The following is a 22,431-nucleotide window of genomic DNA, read 5'->3' as shown; positions in this document are numbered from 1 at the left end:
CCATTAAATTTATATGGTTCCCTTTGCAAAGTATGATACAAGAAATACTTTTTCTCTTTGCAAGATAAATAAACATCTGATAAACATCAGTAAGATATATTTCAGTAACAAGAAATGTTTCTTAAACAGTTGTATTGGTTCATTATTGTTTGGCATTTTGGTCAATCTGTGACTGACTCTAGATCAGAACGTGAGAATCGCATTGCCCAATACAGGTGGCAGTGTGTCACTGCACCATCTATTACGCCTTAAGAAGAGTACTGCATGAACTCACCTTCCAGACCAACCAGCTCTGCTGGCCAGCTTGGGGACAAGGAGGAATGATTCTGCCTTTTCCCTGCCATTTTTGAGTTAGATCATCAGATCCAAGGGACACTAGCAGGAAGCAATCCCCTCCTTCAAGAGAGCGCAGGGACTGCAGATGTGGCTGCATGAGACATATAAATGTACTTGTACTTTTCCATTCTGATTCTTCAGCCATAACACAAGAGCCAGTGGCCATCTGGTCTTCTGTGCACCCAAGGGACTGTATCAAGATAAAATTATGAAGATTTACACCTATCAAAGAAATACACAAGGGCACACAGATAGCTGCTCCCAGAAAACGAGAGGTTTCAGAGTAACAGCCGTGTTAGTCTGTATTCGCAAAAAGAAAAGGAGTACTTGTGGCACCTTAGAGACTAACCAAATTATTTGAGCATAAGCTTTTGTGAGCTATAGCTGATGAAGTGAGCTGTAGCTCACGAAAGCTTATGCTCAAATAAATTGGTTAGTCTCTAAGGTGCCACAAGTACTCCTTTTCTTTTTGCAGAAAACGAGAGTGCATTTCAGCAACTGCCTTTTCAATTGACCCACACCAGGGCTGGACTCATAACAAATACTCACCATGCAGTACAACATTACGGGGTACTGTTCTGTTAGAGGAGTAGTCCTTTAGATAAGGGTGAACTGAAGTCCCATATACTCATCTGATGTGGATTGTCTATGTGGAAGATAATGATCACCAGGTAGTTTTCAAAAAGAGTAAGAGAGAAATCTGGTGTCTTGCATAACTTTCCCTCAATACAGTAAGTTCTAACATCTATGGCTGTGCTCACTCTGAATGTTTCATTTGTCTCTAGAGCCACTGCACACTAAAGGTAGTGGAAAAACAGGATTTCTCCACACAAGAACATTTTGAAGGAAAAGTTTTTGTTCAAAAATTGTAATTTTTATGGGAAATTCAAAAGATAAAACTGATATGTTCATTTCATGTTAAATTTTAATTTGAACAACAAAATCAAATTTTAACAACATTAAAAAATGTTGTTCTTTAAAAGAAATGTTTCAACTTTTGATTTTGGGGGTTTCCCATTTCTCTCCCCCTCCCTCTTTTAAACTCTTTCCTTTTTTTCCCCACTGGAAGTACTACTTTTTCTCTTTCTTCCTGCCCTTCCCTCCCCTCCAACCCACATACACATTTTTCCAGTTGAAAAAAAAAGTTTTAAAAGGTGTGGAAATGTGTTCCCCTTCAAGGTTTCCTCTCACTTTTTTAAACGTATCTAACCAGTTTCTCTTTCATTCTTTCAACGTTTCTTAAGTGTACCTAGTACATAAAAGGTCCTATGCCAGTCCAAATTCTAAATCACATACAAGAGGATCAATTAATATTAATTAATATTATTACTTTTTTATTTATATAGTGCAAACAGCATGTAAAGGTGTTTCACACAGGCATAAAATAAGGTCCCTGCCAAGTATCAGCTGGATTGTGAGATCAGTGCTTACCAGAGGCTGCTGGAAGGAGGGGGACTGCAAGTTATGTATACCACAAATGATTGCTAGTTAAGCCAGGTACATCGATATGAACCTATTGGTAGTAAGTACCCATCCACAGTGCCTGAAACTCACAGGACATGAAAGTATATTTTAAAAGTGGAAAGTCTTGAATAATACTTCATTAAGAAGCTTTCTACTCCAGTGCTTATCTTCTGTACCTATTAGGAAATCTTTCAGGCTTTCTCAAAATTGTTTTATGGTTGCGTGAAGGATCAACTGAAAGGGACATTTAATTCTCTAAACCACATACCCTTCTGATGAAGTTGCTGTCTCCAACTGCTGATTGTTTCATAGTGTTTCACACTCTATCCCCCCCAGTTGCATAATTCCAGCTCTGATTCTCCCATATATTTTCCCCCTCCTTTCTTTGCCCCTTCCACTAACGGGGGGTCCAGTTGTGTGTTGCTGGGGATGCTCAATGACCATTTGTAATTGGGCTCAGCAAAAAGAAAACTATTTATCCTGAATGCTGAGGTGAACTATTCCAAGGGAAAATCCCCTTGCCTTCCAAGACTTCCCACAATGACATTGTCTAATTTCCTTATATTATTTTTTACTTTACACATATAAAAGAAAAAAGATCTAACATGTCAAAATTGAGATTTTTCTGGATTTAATATTTTACTATATATTCTTTGTTGCTTACTTTTCGTGGTTCACATTAACTTCTGTAAAGTTTATTCACCTCATGTTAAATTTATCCAAAAATATTTTGTTTTACCAGGCTGCCAAAATACCCCTGTAACCCAGAAAGTACAACTCCATGTACTCAACAATCTGCAAACCAGCCTGTGCATCAGAATCAATCTGTGCACCAGTTTTTCTCCCTGACTATAGACCCTATCTGCCAATGATTGAACCAAACCCAGGTGCAGCCTACTGTAATCCCTGTGCACCAATGTGTGCTCCAGCCTGTCTACCCTGTGTATCAGTAACTTGGATTTCCACTAATATTTGCCGCATTTGAATATCCCCAGCACGAGACATACTGATTTAAAGCATCCAGACAAGGACAGGGCCTGGCAACTGAGAAAAGAAACATACTCTCTACCCTTTGCTTAGGAATCTAATCAAGGCTTATAACTGAACTTCTGGACACTGGAATTTGCTGAAGATCTTTTCACTTTAGCATGTTTTGCTTTCAAGGCTTCTCTCATATTGTGTTTCCTGTCTTTTATTCTGCGCACTTTTATATCTTCTTTGATGCAATGAAATTTTTTTGCTTATATTCTAATAAACCTTATTTCTCTTGCACAGCAAATTAGGTTCCCATTGTTATCAATTCCTTTCAGTATGTTTCTGGTATGGATTTGAAAGTCATTTGACACTGTATGTATGGTTTAAATGATTTCAGTGGGCAAAATGGTTCCACAGCAGATTCCTCAACAAAATAACGGTAGAATGAGAAGCCCAAATATTCAACATGGCAAAGCAGAACAAATTGTTTACTCAGTATTTAAGGGTCCTATCCTGCTTCTACTGGGTAAAATTTTCAAAAGTGCCTAAGCAATTTAGAAACGTAAGTCACATTTTCAAAAGTGACACAGGTGCCTAAGACCCAATTATTTTAAATGAGATTAAGGGTCACATTTTCAAAAGCACCTAGGGCTAGATTTTAAAGGTATTTAGGTGCTTAAGAGAGCAGATAGGAACCCAGTGGGATTCTGAAAAGCACCTAGATACCTAACTCCTATTATGGAATTTATGCATCTTAAATGCTTTGGAAAATCTCACTAAGCACCTATCTGCATTTTTAGGTGCCTAAATACCTTTGAAAATATGGCCCTAAGTGGTTAAATCTCTTCTGAAATGGGACTTAGACACCAAAGTCACTTAGGTGCTTTTGCAAACTGTACCCCTGGATTGGAGTGGGAGATGAATAGGGCCCAAAAGATACATGATTTTCCCTTTTCCAAAATATACTCTAGGGAATACAATTTTTTACACTTTAACGTTAAGAAACACTAAATGAAGTTGCTTTGACTCATAGGATGGGGTTTATAATTTTGAAGATCATAAAGATGTACAAGCATTTAAAATGGTAAATTAATATAGAATTTCCATACATCAGAAGCAAAACTGTTCTTGGTCTCAAGTCTACTGCAGAAGGTTTGAACTCTTTGCTCAGTGATTTACTGAAGAAAAGGATCTGGGAGTCATTGTTGTTCACAAATTGAACATGAGCCAACTATGTGATACAGCTGCAAAAAGCTAATATTATTCTGGGGTGTATCAACAGGAGTGTTGCATGTAAAACAAAGGAGGTAACTGTTTTAGGCACCACACTTTAAGAAGAATATGGACAAACTGGAAAGAGTACAGAGGAGAGCAATACAAATGATAAGAGGGTTAGAAAACCTAACTGGTTGCATTTTTAAGAGTCTCTGAAACATGTCTTTTATAGATCTGGGTTTTTTTTTAAAGATGAATTCAAATTCTATGGCCTGTGTTACACAGGTCAGACTAACTGATCATAATGGTCCCACCTGGCCATTAAATATATGAATTCCTGGTGGGAGATAAAGATGGCTGCCTCATCCAGTTTAAGCACTAGGAAATGGATTTTGTGGAATGCTCTAAACAGATGAGATATTGGTTATTTGTTTTTTATTCATAATGAACTGGATAGAGCTGAATGTAAGGTTCATTTCTGATAGAAATGTGAGAACACAGAAGAGACTCTGTGAGGCTTGGACACTCACTCTCTTACTTTTCCAGCTCTCCTGGAAGCTAATCCACTTTGCTGTCAGGTCACTGACAGAATCAGGATGGAAGTGGATGCAACCTCCTCATGAAATCTGAATGAGGGGGAGATAAGATATCAGTACAACACTTAGCTGAGAAGAAGTGGGATTGAGTTTAGAACTGGTACTGCACCCAGGTGAGTATTCTGTGGCAGACAAGTCACCACAAAATTCCAAACCCAAAGGATGCCCAACTGTCATGTAAAGTGGAGCCACCATTGTCTGACTGTTTCCTTTTGCCTTATTTGTATTTCAGATGGAGGAACTGAATACAGAGGTGATTACCAGTGGACAACAGATGCAGTGCAGCCAGACCAAAATCACGTAACTAGGACACTGTTCCTGCTCTAAAGATTGACCTGCAGACCCATCTCAGCATGGTGTGTAATACTCAGACCACTGACAATATCTTTGACATTTCTGAAAATGAATTAACAGTACTATGTCTGACATAGTACTCCAGCAGAAGACCTAATATTTATATTTATCTATATATCTGAAGATTCTCTTACACTGAAATGGCAACCAGCCTGTAAGCTGACAAGTTGCTTTGTAGCATAGGAAGAATAAGGGACTTGCCATTCATCTCTGATGGCATGGATTTTAAATCAGACACTGGACACAAGTAAGGATAGTTCACCTGTCTCAGCCTAGTCCTTAGTAGATGTTTATCCCATTCTCATAATAAGACACATTTTGAGAGGGAGGGCCTCCCAATTAAGTGCAGCAGGGCAGGCCAACTTCATAAAAAGTAGTTAGAAGCAAAGTATATCACGGTCATCTGGAATTTTCTAATCTATAAAACTAGACATTTAGAATTGAACAAAACTGACTGCATCTGTCTGTAAACTTCAGAAAAAACACAGGCAATATTGGTTGCTTGGGACCTGTCCTGCGTAAATAATAATATTCTTTACAGTCATGTTCCTTTTTCATCTCAGAACGCTGCTCTGCAAAGCACCTTGGCAGAAACAGTAACTCATTCTAGCAACCAGCTACCAGAGCTCCTGTGCCTGTTGAGCAATGTAGAGGAAGAAGCTATCTGAACTTTGGTCTAGCATAGAGCACCAAAATTGTGAGTAAATGGTCCTCTTGGATGCCAAATTGTGAGATTCAACCTGCTGGATGAAGAGAACTGCAGTCATGGGTATCAGTATAATGCTCAGTATCGCTATCATGGAGTAAAATGGAGTATATTCTGTCTCGTGAACCATCAGCATCACTGCTAGCCACGTTCTGACTCCACAGTGAGTATGAAGCAGAAAGGCTGCAGTTTAACTTTCATACACTAGGCTGAACCCACAAAACTGTCAGTCTCAAAAGTCCCATTTGGACTTGAAAATTGAGCAGACTTGATATGAGTGTTATCAGTGATAAGTTATACTGGATACCAAGAAGTCATGTTTTCCCTTACCATATTCCCATTTGATTAGATTAAGCTAAATAGCTTAATTTCTGGCCAGGTTTCAGAGTAGCAGCCGTGTTAGTCTGTAGTCGCAAAAAGAAAAAGAGGACTTGTGGCACCTTGGAGACTAACCAATTTATTTAAGCATAAGCTTTTGTGAGCTACAGCTCACTTTATCGGATGCATTCAGTGAGCTCTCCTCACTTTTACCAATCACTAATTTCGTGCAGCAAACAGAAAACAAACCTTAGCTGTTAGTGCCATCTTCTGTCAGAATAGTTTAATTCAGAAAGATAACAATAATTTTGTAGGATTCAGAGTAGCAGCCGTGTTAGTCTATATCCACAAAAAGAAAAGGAGGACTTGTGGCACCTTAGAGACTAACATATTTATCTGAGCATAAGCTTTCATGAGCTACAGCTCACTTCATTGGATGCATTCAGTGGAAAATACAGTGGGGAGATTTATATACACAGAGAACATGAAACAATGGGTGTTACCATACACACTGTAACGAGAGTGATCAGGTAAGGTGAACTATTACCAGCAGGAGAGCCGGGCGAAGGTGGGTGTGTGAGGGGGGAACTTTATGTAGTGATAATCAAGGTGGGCCATTTCCAGCAGTTGACAAGAACGTCTGAGGAACAGCCGGGGTGGGTGGGGAGAATAAACATGGGGAAATAGTTTTACTTTGTGTAATGACACATCCACTCCCAGTCTTTATTCAAGCCTAAGTTAATTGTATCCAGTTTGCAAATTAATTCCAATTCAGCAGTCTCTCGTTGGAGTCTGTTTTTGAAGTTTTTTTGTCGAAGAATTGCCACTTCTAGGTCTGTAATCGAGTGACCAGAGAGATTGAAGTGTTCTCCAACTGGTTTATGAATGTTATAATTCTTGACATCTGATTTGTGTCCATTTATTCTTTTACGTAGAGACTGTCCAGTTTGGCCAATGTACATGACAGAGGGGCATTGCTGGCACATGATGACATATATCACATTGGTGGATGTGCAGGTGAACGAGCCTCTGATAGTGTGGCTAATGGGATTAGGCCCTATGATGGTGTACCCTGAATAGATATGTGGACACAGTTGGCAATGGGCTTTGTTGCAAGGATAGGTTCCTGGGTCAGTAGGTTTCCGGTATAGGGTGGTGTTTATGTGACCATCACTTCTTAGCACCGTAGTGTCCAGGAAGTGGATCTCTTGTGTGGATTGGTCCAGGCTGAGGTTGATGGTGGGATGGAAATTGTTGAAATCATGGTGAAATTCCTCAAGGGCTTCTTTTCCATGGGTCCAGATGATGAAGATGTCATCAATGTAGCGCAAGTAGAGTAGGGGCATTAGGAGACGAGAGCTGAAAAAGCATTGTTCTAAGTCAGCCATAAAAATGTTGGCATACTGTGGGACCATGCGGGTACCCATAGCAGTGACGCTGATTTGAAGGTATACATTGTCCCCAAATGTGAAATAGTTATGGGTGAGGACAAAGTCACAAAGTTCACCCACCAGGTTTGCTATGACGTTATCGGGGATACTGTTCCTGATGGCTTGTAGTCCATCTTTGTGTGGAATGTTGGTGTAGAGGGCTTCTACATCCATAGTGGCTAGGATGGTGTTTTTAGGAAGATCACCGACAGATTGTAGTTTCCTCAGGAAGTCAGTGGTGTCTTGAAGATAGTTGGGAGTGCTGGTGGCGTAGGACCTGAGGAGGGAGTCTACATAGTCAGACAATCCTGCTGTCAGGGTGTCAATGCCTGAGATGATGGGGCATCCAGGATTTCCAGGTTTATGGATCTTGGGTAGCAGATAGAATACCCCTGGTCAGGGTTCTAGGGGTGTGTCTGTGCGGATTTGTTCTTGTGCTTTTTCAGGGAGTTTCTTGAGCAAATGCTGTAATTTCTTTTGGTAACCCCCAGTGGGATCAGAGAGTAATAGCTTGTAGAAAGTGGTGTTGGAGAGCTGCCTAGCAGCCTCTTGTTCATATTCCGACCTATTCATGATGACGACAGCACCTCCTTGACAGCCCCTTTGATTATGATGTCAGAGTTGTTTCTGAGGCTGTGGATGGCATTGTGTTCTGCATGGCTGAGGTTATGGGGCAAGTGATGCTGCTTTTCCACAATTTTAGCCCGTTGACGTCGGCGGAAGCACTCTATGTAGAAGTCCAGTCTGTTGTTTCGACCTTCAGGAGGAGTCCACCCAGAATCTTTTTTTTTGTAGTCTTGGTAGGAAGGTCTCTGTGGGTTAGTATGTTGTTCAGAGGTGTGTTGGAAATATTCCTTGAGTCAGAGACGTCAAAAATAGGATTCTAGGTCACCCCAGAACTGTATCATGTTCATGGGGGTGGAGGGGCAGAAGGAGAGGCGCCAAGATAGGACAGATTCTTCTGCTGGGCTAAGAGTATAGTTGGATAGATTAACAATATTGCTGGGTGGGTTAAGGGAACCATTGTGGCCCCCTGTGGCATGTAGTAATTTAGATAGTTTAGTGTCCTTTTTTTTTGCAGAGAAGCAAAGTGTGTGTTGTAAATGGCTTGTCTAGTTTTTGTAAAGTCCAGCCACAAGGAAGTTTGTGTGGAAGGTTGTTTTTTTATGAGAGTATCCAGTTTTGAGAGCTCATTCTTAATCTTTCCCTGTTAGCTGTAGAGGATGTTGATTAGGTGGTTCCGCAGTTTCTTTGAGAGTGTGTGGCACAAGCTGTCAGGATAGTCTGTGTGGTATGTAGATTGTAATGGATTTTTTACCTTCAGTCCTTTTGGTATGATATCCATCTGTTTACTAGATAATAGTAAAAAGAAAAGGAGTACTTGTGGCACCTTAGAGACTAAGAAATTTATTAGAGCATAAGCTTTCGTGAGCTACAGCTCTGTAGCTCACGAAAGCTTATGCTCTAATAAATTTCTTAGTCGCTAAGGTGCCACAAGTACTCCTTTTCTTTCTACGGATACAGACTAACACGGCTGCTACTCGGAAACCTGTCATTAGATAATAGTATTTTTAATTTAAGTATGCTGAAGTGGATATCCACTTTATAAAAGTGGATAAATTGCCTTCAGCAATTTAAAACATTATGTGCCCAACACAGCTTGTACACATGCAATGATGTATAAACACAAAAGAAGGAAGATGTACTTTGAACGGGAATATGACCTGGGAAGAATTTTAAAAAGAAAATTCAAAGCTCTTTGCTAGTTCTGAGAAACCTCTATAAAGGGGAGTTTAAATCCTTTGCAACTCAGCGAAAGCTGGATGAGAGTGTATTATATAATGTTCCTGTGTTTGTCTCTTTGGTAAGGATGCCTCATCAAGAATGGGTAAAGGTGGCAGCAATATCTACTGCTAGTAATATTACTGGAAACTTCAACAAACAGAATAAAAATATAAAAAGCTATCTGTAGCCCAGTTGTAAGAGGGTATAATTGTATTACAGCCAATCATGTTATAAAATAGCAGAATTTGATCAATCTTCTAATATGAAGCAACAGCATACTGCACTTTTTTGTACCTGTCCCACTGTCCTGAACATTTCAGTTCAGCTTTAGATAGTCTACAAGCTAAGGATGATGCTGAGAATTGCAGACCACTGACTGTTGCTTCAGGACCAAGTAAACGTAAGTACTGATTAAAATATTTTAATTGTATGCAGCAGGATTTAGAACTACTGGCCAAATCTGGCAGTCCTTATTGAAGACTTACTTAGGTGAATCTCGGATTCATTTCAATAAGAGTTATTTTGGAGTAAGTTTTGGCCTTAAAAGAACTGACTCTGTATTAATTCAAGTTTATCCTGCTCCATAAATATTTTGGCCATCCTTTATACCTCCGAATCCCATGTACCTGTTTTCTTGCGTCCCACAGACCTGAATACAAGACAAACTCTTCTGTAAATTGTTCATCAATTGTCCTTTATCAAACTAATAAATGTTTCCAAAATATAATATAAAATGAAAAGACCATATATAAAATAAGTTGTTTGCAGTGTTGTGGTAACCTTGTTGGTCTCAGGATATTAGAGAGTCAAGATGGGTGAGGAAGTATGTTTTACTTCTGAAGAAGAGCTCTGTGTAGCTTGAAAGCTTGATTCTTTCACCAACAGAAGTTGGTCCAGTAAAGATATTGCCTGACTCACCTTGTCTCATATATCAAATAACATATTTACAAACATTTCAACTGTAAAGAATTCAAAGGAATAGAAAACTTCTTTATCCAGGACAAATATAGTGTCTTCCCACACTATTCCCCGCATTTGGAAATAGCAACTGAGGAAGAATCATTTCAGTTCTACATTTTTCACCAGTAGGTGGTGCTACCAATACTTTTTAATATAAACCAAACTCCCTTGAAGACAGTTGTTTCAGTTTAGTCTGTAAAGATGTTTTTATTTGTTTATGTTGAGACAAAAACATTGGACATGTAAGATTGTTAGAATTAATATAATACTAATGTGGATACAGGGACCCCAAGTGGTACAGTGGGTAGGACAGAATTTTTGATGAACCAGTTTTCAGATCCCCAAGTCAGAAGACAGTTTGAGTTGCTCTCTCAAGATAGCACCTGTGCAAAATACTAGAAAGGAAAGACAACCCCATCATTCTGGTTGAGAGTAGCAGCTCTGAATATGAGCAATCACATGCAGATACATAGACTTGCACTCGCTGAGAGAAAGAAATGCTGGACTGTTTCTAGAAAGAACGGTCCCGTCTCTCGTCATCCTCTGGGAACCTGAGAATGTTCAGGCTGTCATAAAAAATCATGGGTGATCAGATTCTGAAAACTGGACATCACTCTTGGAAGTGAGGATGCTTTTTGAGGGAAACTTGTTCTACGTATGGTACTTGGGAGCATTTTACAGCTGATGGGAAAATAATGTGGGGGGGCACTGGCTGGGAGGTAGGTGCTTCATGGGGGCACTCTTTATTCCCACAAGTGAATTTCTTCTTCCTATCTTCTCTATTTGCCTCTTCTGCTCTTAACTTAATGCTGATTAGATGCACAGATGTGCCAATTCCTCCCTCTCTACCAGTCTTTTCAATTCAACCATGCTATTTTAAAATGGTGAATGTAACGCATATGAATTTGAAGCGACTGGCAGAGAGTTGAGAGGCAGCGTTTGTTCACTTAGTATACATTCAGTTGGGTCAATAGTTAGTACAGTATTAGCACAGGAATGGTGAAGGAATATCATAGGAGGAGAGAAGACGGAAAAGGGCAGAAGAAAGCCACAAGAGGAGGAGACAGTAAGTGAAAAGTGCCCCAACCCAGACTCCTCTATGTCTGTTCCTGGGACCTAGTGCCAAAAAACACATAGTTAATTCCAAACTGCAGAGCCGGTCTCTTAATCAAGAACTGGCCCAATATAAAAGCAACACAAAGCATATATTGTGAGGGCTTCATTCCACCAGGATGAACATACTCCACTGAGGACAGTATGTACAGTACAAATGTGTACATTTCTTCTTCAATTGCTTTGTCATACCTGGCATGCTACAGCAATTTCACTAATAAAGGGTTTTCCAGATATCTGTTGAAGAGTTTTGTTTGTTTTGATTAATGTCCACATCTGCTTTACTGTCTGAAAATGAGAATTCTATTATCTACATTATTTAATTCTTCCTGCCTAATGGTAACCCTTGCCCCTCCTATCTTTTCTGCTAGCTATCAGAATTCATTGGCTGGCTTTTTATCCTCTCCTATTTATCCTCAGCTCTTTAGTCCCAATACCAGTGCTATTGAGTATCTGTTTGTTTACAGTGCTACTAAATTTTTATATGTACTATGTAAGTGCTTGTGTGTATGAGAGAGAGGAAGAGGAGTTAAACAGTGTAAGATTATGGTTCTGTGTCAAGTTCAATACTAGTTTTAGCTGTGCCATGCCAAGGCCTAGTCAGTACCCAAATTATTGTCATTGTGCTTGCTTACAGAAGCAAATAATTTGGCTGTATTTGTAGTGTCTTCACAACTGATCTGTTTGAATAGTCTGCTTGAAAGTGTGCACGCTAATGATTTTACTGCTGTAAAATGTGAAAACCTGGCCACTTATTTTGGTGTCTAAATGGGAGTTAGGCTCTTTTGAAAATCTAGCTCTCAGGGTAGATTTTTTAAGAAAGCACCCAATATTGGTCTAATTCTGCTCCCATTTAAATCAATTCATTATCCTCAATGGTTTCAGAAATATGCTAACACTGAGCGCTTTTAAAAATCTTACCCCAAGTCTCTAAAGTTACAAAAACAAATTTAGAAGCCATTTTTGAAAACCTGGTCTTTAAGCTGTTTGGGGAATATTCTCCACTCTAAATCTGCTTGGGTATGATCAATGGGGCGGGGGGCAATCAGGGAGTTGCTTACAGTGCTCTGATCCTGCGCAGTCTAGCCCCAGCACAATTTAGAGCTGCAGGGAAGCAGCTTTAACTTATGTGACTAGTGTAAGGTCCCTCAAGGGCCTTATGCTGGTGGAGAAACAGCTGTAGCTAAAAAATATAAAAGTGCTAATTGCTAGTATTTATTATTATTGTCAACAGCACCAAAATAATATGTTGTCTTCCTTTAAGGAATATGCAGACAATTTAAGATAGATTTTCCTGTGACGATCTCAGATTTAAAGGACTGATTAACAAATTCTTAACTAGAGTATCACTACAAGAGTTGACTCTCAGTAATAGTTATTAATTTAGAATAATTTAATTCATTAACAAATATATTTCACCAGACAACATTTCTAGCTGTAAAAGAGGGCTCAGGGCTCATTAGGGAAAACAATTTGGAAGCAACCGCTCTGAGAAATTGTATTTGGGATTTAGTCTAATTTATGTTCTTATATAGTCCCATTCACAATATCATTTTAGCACCTCATAAGTATTTTAAAATCTCTCCTTTCCCTCTAAGCCTCAGTAAATAACTTAATTAGTTTATAATTTATATATATATATATATATCCATACACACTTGTGTGTGTGTGTGTGTGTAGGTTTAAGAAGAATTTATTGTGGGAAAACTAAGTAGAATAAATGAGTTTTGTATTAAATTCCAAAGGCTTTGAGCCCGATCATTCCTATCTCTTGCAGAGCTGAATTCCATAATCTAGGTCTCTTTCCTGTGAAATCTATGTCTTCTGTACTCACACCCATTCTGCTATCAGTTGACAATTCCAAGATTCTGGGTAGGCATTGAGATTGCTGGGAGTCAGCGCCATTTCTGTTTGATATAAAGCAGATGTAAGACAGGTGTAAATTGAGTTTGTGCTGCTTCACCAGCTCTCCCAACAGCTTCCTATAAATGTTAAATAATGTGAGTAAAAGGATCGAGCTTTGTGGGACACTGCATTGGAGGCTTTGGAGGTCATTACACAGTTTCCCATAATGATCCTCTGGGTTCATTCTGATGGAAAAGACCTAAGCCATTTCAGGGTATTTCTATTCACCTCTGAAGCTACTTGGAGGCAAGACACGAGTATCTGGTGAATGCTGACAACTAGCAAGTGGTATTGGAGACTCTTTTTTGCTACCTTCTCAATTAGCTGCAATAGATAAGGGAGGTGAGACAATGGGCTCCACACCTCAGGAAGGAGGCTGATAGCAGCTTTAGCTGGTATCTAGTCAGTAAAAGGTCTAAGACCTTCACTCCGGGTATTCAGGGTTAGGGTTAGGGTTAGGTGAAAATTCCCAGTCTTATTAATCTCTCCTCATATGGCAGACACTCCATAACCCTAATCATCTTTGTTGCCCTTTTCTGAACCTTTTCAAATTCCAATATATCTTTTTTGAGATGAGGCGACCACATCTGCACGCAGTATTCAAGATGTGGGTACCATGGATTTATATAGAGGCAATAGGATATTTTCTGTCTTATTATCTATCCCTTTCTTAATGATTCCCAACATTCTGTTCGCTTTTTGTAGTGTCGCTGCACACTGAGTGGATGTTTTCAGAGAACTATCCACAGTGCCTCCAAGATCTCTTTCTTGAGTGATAACAGCTAATTTAGACCCCATCATTGTATAGGTATAGTTGGGATTATGTTTTCCAATGTGTATTACTTTGCATTTATCAACACTGAATTTCATCTGCCATTTTGTTGCCCAGTCACCCAGTTCTGAGAGATCCTTTTGTATCTCTTCACAGTCTGCCACTGAGAATGCACTTACTGTTAAACATGTCTTGTTGAAAAACATTTTTAACAGGGAAACAGTTTACATTGATCCAACAAACACAGGCAGTATAGCTGAAGCTATCAGAATGAAGCCTAGTAGGTCTACCACTGGTGTGGAGCAGATCAGCATACTGGTGCCTTTCTCTTGTTATTGCAAGAACCCTATTTTACCTGCATTTAATCTGTTAGAATACTGTGCAAAGGTGCAGGTACTGTTTGCTGGGACCTATGATTTGACCAAGTTCACCAGCTGACACCTTTGAAAATACTCAGAATACCCAATGACATAGGATACCATTGCCAGAAGTACCACAGCTGGAAGATGGTCATTCCACAGGTATTGCAACAAAGTCTGTATTTCCATTTAGCTTGTGCACTGACCAACAAAAACAGAGAGGATTCTTGTGTCTGGGTATATTGGCACATAAGGTACTTAAGATCATACAGTTTTCCAAGATATTAAGATGTCTGTGCACAGTCTTAAAGATGAATTTTTAATTTCTATGTTTTGGATTTTGATGACTTTAAATGACCTTACCACCTCCTCCCCATCCCACCATGAGAGAAGTACTCTGAACCACATGTTCCAAGGTTGCAACTTGTATTATGGCAACTTATGACCTTGTTACAGAGGCCTTCATACAGTTGCCTCTGGAACCTGACTGACACTATGAAAGCAATGAGAGGGAAGGTCAATGCTCAGCTGTTTACAAAAGATATTCTTTTCTCACCCCAGCAGCCCCTTTAGTGCTGTGCACACTTTTCTCCTCCCTGTCCTTTACAGCCCATGTATAAAGATTGACCATTAGTTTGTAATTGTGATCCAACATATGATAACATATTGTATTACTGGGGGAATCTGAGCACTTGGGATTGAATCCTGGCTCCATTAAAGTCAATGAGAGTTTTGCCATTGACTTGAGTGGAGCCTGGATTTCACGGTTGGTATTCTTATCCTAATCCAATTTTTCTGTATAGGCTCCATATCAAAGCAAACAAGAAGTTAATATGCCTCATAGAAAAAGCTCAGTTTTCAAATCTGTGTTCCTTTCTTTAATAAACAATCTAAATCTTGGATTCAGATACTTGAATTAATGCATAAAAATAATATAGGTAAAGTGCTTATTTGAGCATCCAAATGCAGGATTTGGCCATCATATTAAGATGTCCATGTTACCTGTGTTATTAATATATTTATTAATAATCTGACATATACATAGTATCCATCTGATTCACAACCACAAACGTCAAGCTGGAGCAGAGGGAAACAATCCCATATTTGAGACCTTCCTTCCAGATGACGTCACAGTATCCGCACTGAGGATTCCTCTCTGTTGGAGGGGACTCCCATGAGCAGGAAGAAACAGATAACAGTAACAGAGGATTTGATTATTAGAAATATATGTAGTTGGATTTGTGATAACCAGGAAAACTGCATGGTGAATTGCCTGCCGGGTGCAAAAGTTGCAGATCTCTCAAGACATCTAGACAGACTTATGTGTACTGCTAGAAAGGAGTCGGTGGTCACCGTACATGTAGATAACAATGACATAGGGAAAGGTAGGAGAGAGGTCCTTGAGGCCCAATTTAGGTTGCCAGGTCAGAGATTAAAGTGCAGGACCTCCATGCTACCGTTCTCTGAAATGCTTCCAGTTCCACATGCAGGGTCACTTAGAAAAGCAGAACTGCAGGGTCTCAATGCATGGATGAGATTATGGTGTTTGGTGGAGGGATTTAGGTTTATTTAGGAAATCATACCTCACCAATCTATTTAAATTCTCTGAGGATGCCAACAAACATGTGGACAAAAGAGTGCCAGTTGATATAGTGTACTTGGACTTTCAGAAAGCCTTTGATAAGGTCTTACACCAAGGCTCTTAAGAAAAGTATTCGCAAAAAGAAAAGGAGGACTTGTGGCACCTTAGAGACTAACCAATTTATCTGAGCATGAGCTTTCGTGAGCTACAGCTCACTTCATCGGATGCATCAGTATGCAGTATGCATCAGTATGCATCCGATGAAATGAGCTGTAGCTCACGAAAGCTCATGCTCAAATAAATTGGTTAGTCTCTAAGGTGCCACAAGTACTCCTTTTCTTTTTGCAAATACAGACTAACATGGCTGTTACTCTGAAACCTGTCACAGAAAAGTATTGTGTCAGACCAATGGTTCAGCTAGACCAGTATCCTGTCTTCCAACAGTGGCCAGTGCCAGATGCTTCAGAAGGAATGAACAGAATAGGCCAATTATCAAGTGATCCATCCCCTGTGGTCCAGTTCCAGCTTCTGGCAGTCACTGATTTAGGGAAACCCGGAGCATGGGGTTGCATACCTGACCATCTTGGCTAATAGCCATTGATGGACTGATCCTGCATGAATTTATCTAATTCTTTTTTTAACCCAGTTATGCTTTTGGTCTTCACAATAACCCCTAGCAACAAGTTCCGCAGTTTGACTGTGCCTGTGAAGAAGTACTTCCATATGTTTGTTTTAAACCTGTTGCCTATTAATTTCACTGGGTAATCCTTGGTTCTTCTGTAATGTGAAGGGGTAGATAACACTTCCCTATTCACTTTCTCCACACTGTTCATGATTTTGTAGACTTCTATCAGATCCCCCCTTAGTTGTCTCTTTTCTAATCTGAACAGTCCCAATCTTTTTAATCCCTTCACATATAAAAACTGTTCCTTGCCTCAATCATTTTTGTTACCCTTCTCTGTATCGTAATATATCTTTTCCAGTTGTAATATATCTTTTTTTGAAATGAGGAGACCAGAGCTGCATGCGGTGTTCAAGGTGTGGGCATAGCATGGATTTATATAGGGGCATTATAATATTTTCTGTCTTATTATCTACCCCTTTCCTCATGGTTTGTAAAATTCTGTTAGCTTTCTTGACTGACCAGATGTTTTCAGAGAACTATCCACGATGATTCCAAGATCTCATTCTTAAGTAGTAAAAGCTAATTTAGACACCATCATTTGGTATGTATAGTTGGGATATTTTTTCCAATGTGCAGTACTTTGCTCTTATCAACATTGAATTTTGTCTGCCATTTTGTTGCCCAATCACCCGGTTTTGTGTGATCCCCTTTGTAACTCTTCACAGTCAGTTTTGGAGTTAACTATTATGACTAATTTAGTATTATCTGAAAACATTGTCACCTCACTGTTCACTCCCTTTTTCAGATTATTTATGAATATGTTGAACAGCACAAGTCTCAGTACAGATCCTTAGGGAACCAACCCCTCCCCCCACCCACCCATTTGCCTCTTTCTATTGTGAAAACTGATCATTTATTCCTATTCTTTGTTTCCAATCTTTGAACTAGTTACTGATCCATGAGAGGACCTTCTCTCTTACCCCATGACTGCTTACTTTGCTTAAGAGTTTTTGGTGTGGACCTTGTCAAAAGTTTTCTGAAAGACCAAATACAACTGTATCAACTGGTGCACCCTTGTCCACATGCTTGTTGACACCCTCAAAGAATTCTAATAGATTGATGAGGCATGATTTCCCTTTACAAATGCTGTGTTGACTCTTTCCCAACATATTGTGTACATCAATGTATCTGCTAAATCTGTTCTTTATTATAGTTTCACTCAGTTTACCTGATACTGAAATTTGGCTCACCAGCCTCAAATTGCCTGGATTGCCTCTGGTGCCTTTTTAAAAAATTGGCATTACTTCGCTATCCTCCATTTATCTGGTACAGAGGCTGATTTAAGCGACAGGTTGCATACCATAGTTTCACTTTGTGTTTCTTAGTAGCATCATTTCATACCTTTCTTTCTTGATGGCCCTACACTCACATATTTGTCTTTTTTCCCCTCCAATGTTGTTAATTTTTTGTGTGTCATTTTTTCTTTGCTCTGCCTTCATGAGATCAGCATGATCTTTCTCTCCATGTCACTTTCTCTATTGCCTCTCAACTGATGGATTAAGTCACTGCATGTAATGTTGATTGTCCTTGGGAGGGTTGGATTAGATCAATCAACACTTTTAATCAATCATCCTTTCACTTGCTGATGCTTTTATAACAAAGTGAGGGAGCTGAACTATCTGAACCACAGACTGATTACACTATTTAACAGCTAATATTTGGTAAGAAGAATTACCAGAGTACCTAGTACAGCCAGCCTTTTCCATCAACTCTCTTGTTTCTGTGTTATTACATTTGTTTAGCCTAATTTGCAAGAAGCACCAGGTCCAGGGAGAATGAGGAGTATATTTTCAAAGAGCCTTGTGAGGGGGTGTACTTCCCACACTGGCCCTGCAAGAGCTGCATTAGACCAAGTGGGTCCAATAAACCAGTTAGTATGCAAACAGGAGCGATTTAGGCTGGATGGAGCTAATTAGAAGGTGAGGGAACAGCCAGAACTTTTATAAAGTGAGGAGGCTGGAAATAGCGTGGGGAAGTAGCAGCGAGGAAGCCTGCAGTTCCTCTCCCTGTGGTAAGGGAGAAGCACAGTAGGAAGGAGTCCAGGGGTGAGAGCAGTAAGGTGGTGCAGATGCAGACCTTAACTGTTCACTACAGGGCCCTGAACTGGAATCTAAAGTACAAGGTGGGCCTGGGTTCCCCTACCAATCACTGCAGAGTGGTATTGCTAAGGGATGTGAATATGAAGACTGCTGGAATCACTGCGAGAGTGACATAATCAGGGCAGCAGATGTGAGGAATGCCTGATGCCACTTATGGAAAGAGACTTTGAAAGACTACCCCTGGAAGTGGAAACCACGTAGCAAAATGGGCAACAGGCTGAGCCATGATGAGGCAGCAGCAGCTCCCGGAGCAAGAAAGGGGCTGCAGACTGGGCGAGAGAGACAGAGGGCAACTGCAGGAAGGAGCGTCAGCTTCGCAGAGTCAATCCCTAGAACCACCATAGGGCAGTGTCATCCCGTGGTGTGAGTACAGTACCCCATCACAATGTCTTCGCTTAGCACCCAAGGGATAAAGAATAATAGGGAGGTGTTTAGGAGGGTCAGAAATGTTAGGAAAATATCACAGAGGGCTCAGAAACCAGAACAAAAGCCACAAATCAAGTAGGACCTCTGCTCTCTGTTATAAATACCTTTATCTTTCTTTGTATTAACCTCTGACTTTAAGGCTGGGAGAACATTGTGTGTCTTCTACTGCACTCTACTGAAATAAAGAACAAAAAAGCAACCAGAAATAAATATATTTGGACAGATTAAACCAGTTCATCCTGTCTTTTCTCAGAGGTGAATGGGAAGACTATGTGAGGGAGATACCAAGTAAGATATGTGTCCAAAGCCCATGGGATCCCAGCTAGGCTATCATAGCTCCAAAGGAGCAATTTGCGTTTACAACACATGGCTTAGGTACAGATGAGTTCTTCCACCATCTATGTAATCACTGACAATCCATATGATCATTTAATAGATGGTGGTAGAGGGGGAGTTTTCAGACTTTTTAATGTCTATCAGCTTATTTTAATGAGATTTAGCAGCTGAAAATAAAGAGGAGAACCAGAACTACGTGATCAACCAGTTGCAGTTTGGGACCCTCTGGAGAAGAGGAAGCTGACAAAAGCACAAGCAGAGCAGTGAAGTTCTGTGAGTAAAATTATGTACAGAGACATGGAGAAAAAGAGGAAAGACACATATTTAAACTTGTAATGATGGCAAGAAAGGAGTCTCATAAGGGGAAATGAAAAATCCTTAAGTGATTCTAGCCTTTCAACAAGAACACATGAATTTTTCACAAGCCTATTAAGGATCTATTGAGAAGTGAGGCTTATTTTCCTTTAGGCTAGATTAGAAATTTCCAAGCAAGATAAATTTAGGTAAACTGAAATGAAATTTTAATCCTCCTGAGTATGTCTAAACAGTAAAGACATGATAGATTAATGGAGATAAATTGATAATTACATCCAAAATAATGATGTAATGATAGTTTCTTAAGGATAAATGTGTGAAGTACAAAGCTGAGAATGAAGTAGAAGAGAGGCATTTCTAGGTGCTGATAGGCAGAGATGTAATTAAGTGAAGAGTGCCCACCATGACAAGTAGGAGTATTGTATTTAAATCTTCTCTCTCACTCATAGTTCTACAATGAGGGTGATTATTAACATAGAGATGATAAAGGGGAAGGCTTTAGGAAGTAATTTGAAGGTAGATCTCAACTATATATATTTTTATGGCCACACAACATTGTTATTCTCTCTAGTATCAATACACCTGTGAAAAGACAGAAAAGCTCGCTGATAAAACATTTAGTTATATAATAGACACTCTTCTTGCAGCAGATGCATAAATACAGATGACCAAATGCTTTGGTATGTCAGAGGAACGTGATGCATGTTCAAAGTTTCTTTCCATTAATGCAAAACTGGAAAAGCTTGTTGTTGTGAAAGAACTCACCATAAGATCATTCAGAAATTAATTGGCCGAGGTTTCAAAAGTAAATTGTGATTTGGGGCAACTCAAATTTTGAGTGTTCAACTTGTGACACCTCAGAGGGGCTTGACATTCAGAAAGTGCTGAGCATCCACAGTCTGAAAATCAGACCCCTTAAAATAGGGCACTCAAAAACTGAGGCAATCAAAACCACTGGTTTCTTCTGAAAATCTTGGCCAGTGTTGTTGTTTTGGTTTCATCAATGAGTTTGTCTGCAGTTTTAAGGAAAAAAACAAACTTCTGTGGTAGCTTTGATGTATGGGAAAATGCCAAAGTAAAAGCAAAATAACACAGGAATCTGTTAAAACACAGCTCAGTGCCAATTATTTTCTCAGGCATTACTATTCAAAAGAAGCTGCCCAAAGAGGAGCTGGTCTCATGCATTCAGAGATTCTAAGGCCAGAAGGGACCACTGTGATCATCTAGTCTGACCTCCTGTGTAATGCAGGCAACAGAATTTCCCCATTAACACATACACACAAACACATACACATAAAGCATTGTACAAACAATACAAACTACAGTCTCAAATTACCCACCTGAGATAAGCAAGTATTATTCTATAGATGCAGAAGCTGACACAAAAAGAAGGAATGTGATTTGCCCAATATCAGGCAGTAAGCCAATGGCAGAGATTAAAATAGAAGACAAGAGTTTCCGTCTTCCCATGTTTTGTTGAGTCTACCATACCATGATGCCACCTTATTCATAAATGTTGAAATAAAAGCAGCAGAAATTGCCAGTGTATGGTTCACACCCCATTCTGTAGACAAGATAAAGATTATCTTTCAGCTAAAATAAATCATGCATCAGAGCAGCCACCATATGGTCCCAGGTCTGGAGTAGAACTGGGTAGCTTTTAAAAAGATGGATTTTTCTATTTCCTGGCTATCCAATTTAATATATTATCTAAACTGTACTAACAAATGGGTCAGTTGTGTGTCCTGGTTGAAGTTTAATAGTTGGTTGTTTTATATATTTCTCGGTGCAAGGCATCAAAACTAATGTGTAGTAAACGGGAACATTTAGAGTAATTTGGGAACAAATGAACCCGATATATGATTTATTTTAAAATAGTAATAACTAGGAAACACTTGTAATAATTGTAAAAATTTTCTTTGAAATGTTTGGATATATTGAAAGAGCATAATTTATCAGAAAGCATTCAGCATTCTTGAATCTTTGGGTGTTTGTGGGAACAGAATGCTTCGTGCTAAGAGGGATGGTGGGTAAAAGAAAAGGGAAAGATGAAGAAAACTGGGAAATCTGTTATGGTTCCAGCTGACACACAGCAACAGCTAGAACAGAAAGCATGTTGAGGGACTAACACCTCCGAATAAACGTTTATTTTTGAAGGAAAAGCAAACATCCCAAAATGTTTTAACTAAGTTAATTACTGGCTCCAAAACCAATTACACACAGAACTTAATATCACTCCAAATCACACAAATAATTAGTGACATACATCCAAAACAAACAGTATGCTTCCAAAATGTTACAAGGGGAATTTATTTTTTAATCCTACAGTATTTATGAAGCCCTTTCTACTGAAACTGGAGCTAGTATATATTCTGTAAGCATGTTACTGCTGCTTAACATACAAATTCAATAAGAAAAATGTACTTCCAGTCCTGACCAATGTACCAGTTTGGAAAAAGTAAGATCTTCTGCCCCTGGAACATTTGCCCATTTGTAGAAATGGATCCAAACTAAAGCAAACCCCTTTGAATGTCAAATGATCAGTCATCTTCCCTTCAATGCCACTCCCAAACCCCACTATTTTGTATTTTCATGCTGCCTTTGCAATTCTGGGTTCAGCTCAGGACTAACAGTGGACGAGCTGATATTACGGGAAAACTGTTATCACACTATTTCTAGCCTATCTAGACTTTGGGAAAT

The 22,431-nt window shown here is 39.4% G+C and overlaps 1 long non-coding RNA gene across 1 annotated transcript in view; it reads right to left on the bottom strand.

Annotated features, from left to right (window-relative positions):
* The window catches only part of LOC140903888 (uncharacterized), a 315,051-nt gene that overhangs the window by 167,040 nt on the left and 125,580 nt on the right, over positions 1-22,431 (bottom strand). The window lies entirely within an intron of this gene.

This window comes from Lepidochelys kempii, chromosome 27 (assembly GCF_965140285.1).
Source record: "Lepidochelys kempii isolate rLepKem1 chromosome 27, rLepKem1.hap1, whole genome shotgun sequence".
NCBI lineage: Eukaryota > Metazoa > Chordata > Testudines > Cheloniidae > Lepidochelys > Lepidochelys kempii.
Note: the sequence above shows the minus strand (reverse complement) of the source record. Positions and strands in the feature narration are given on the sequence as shown.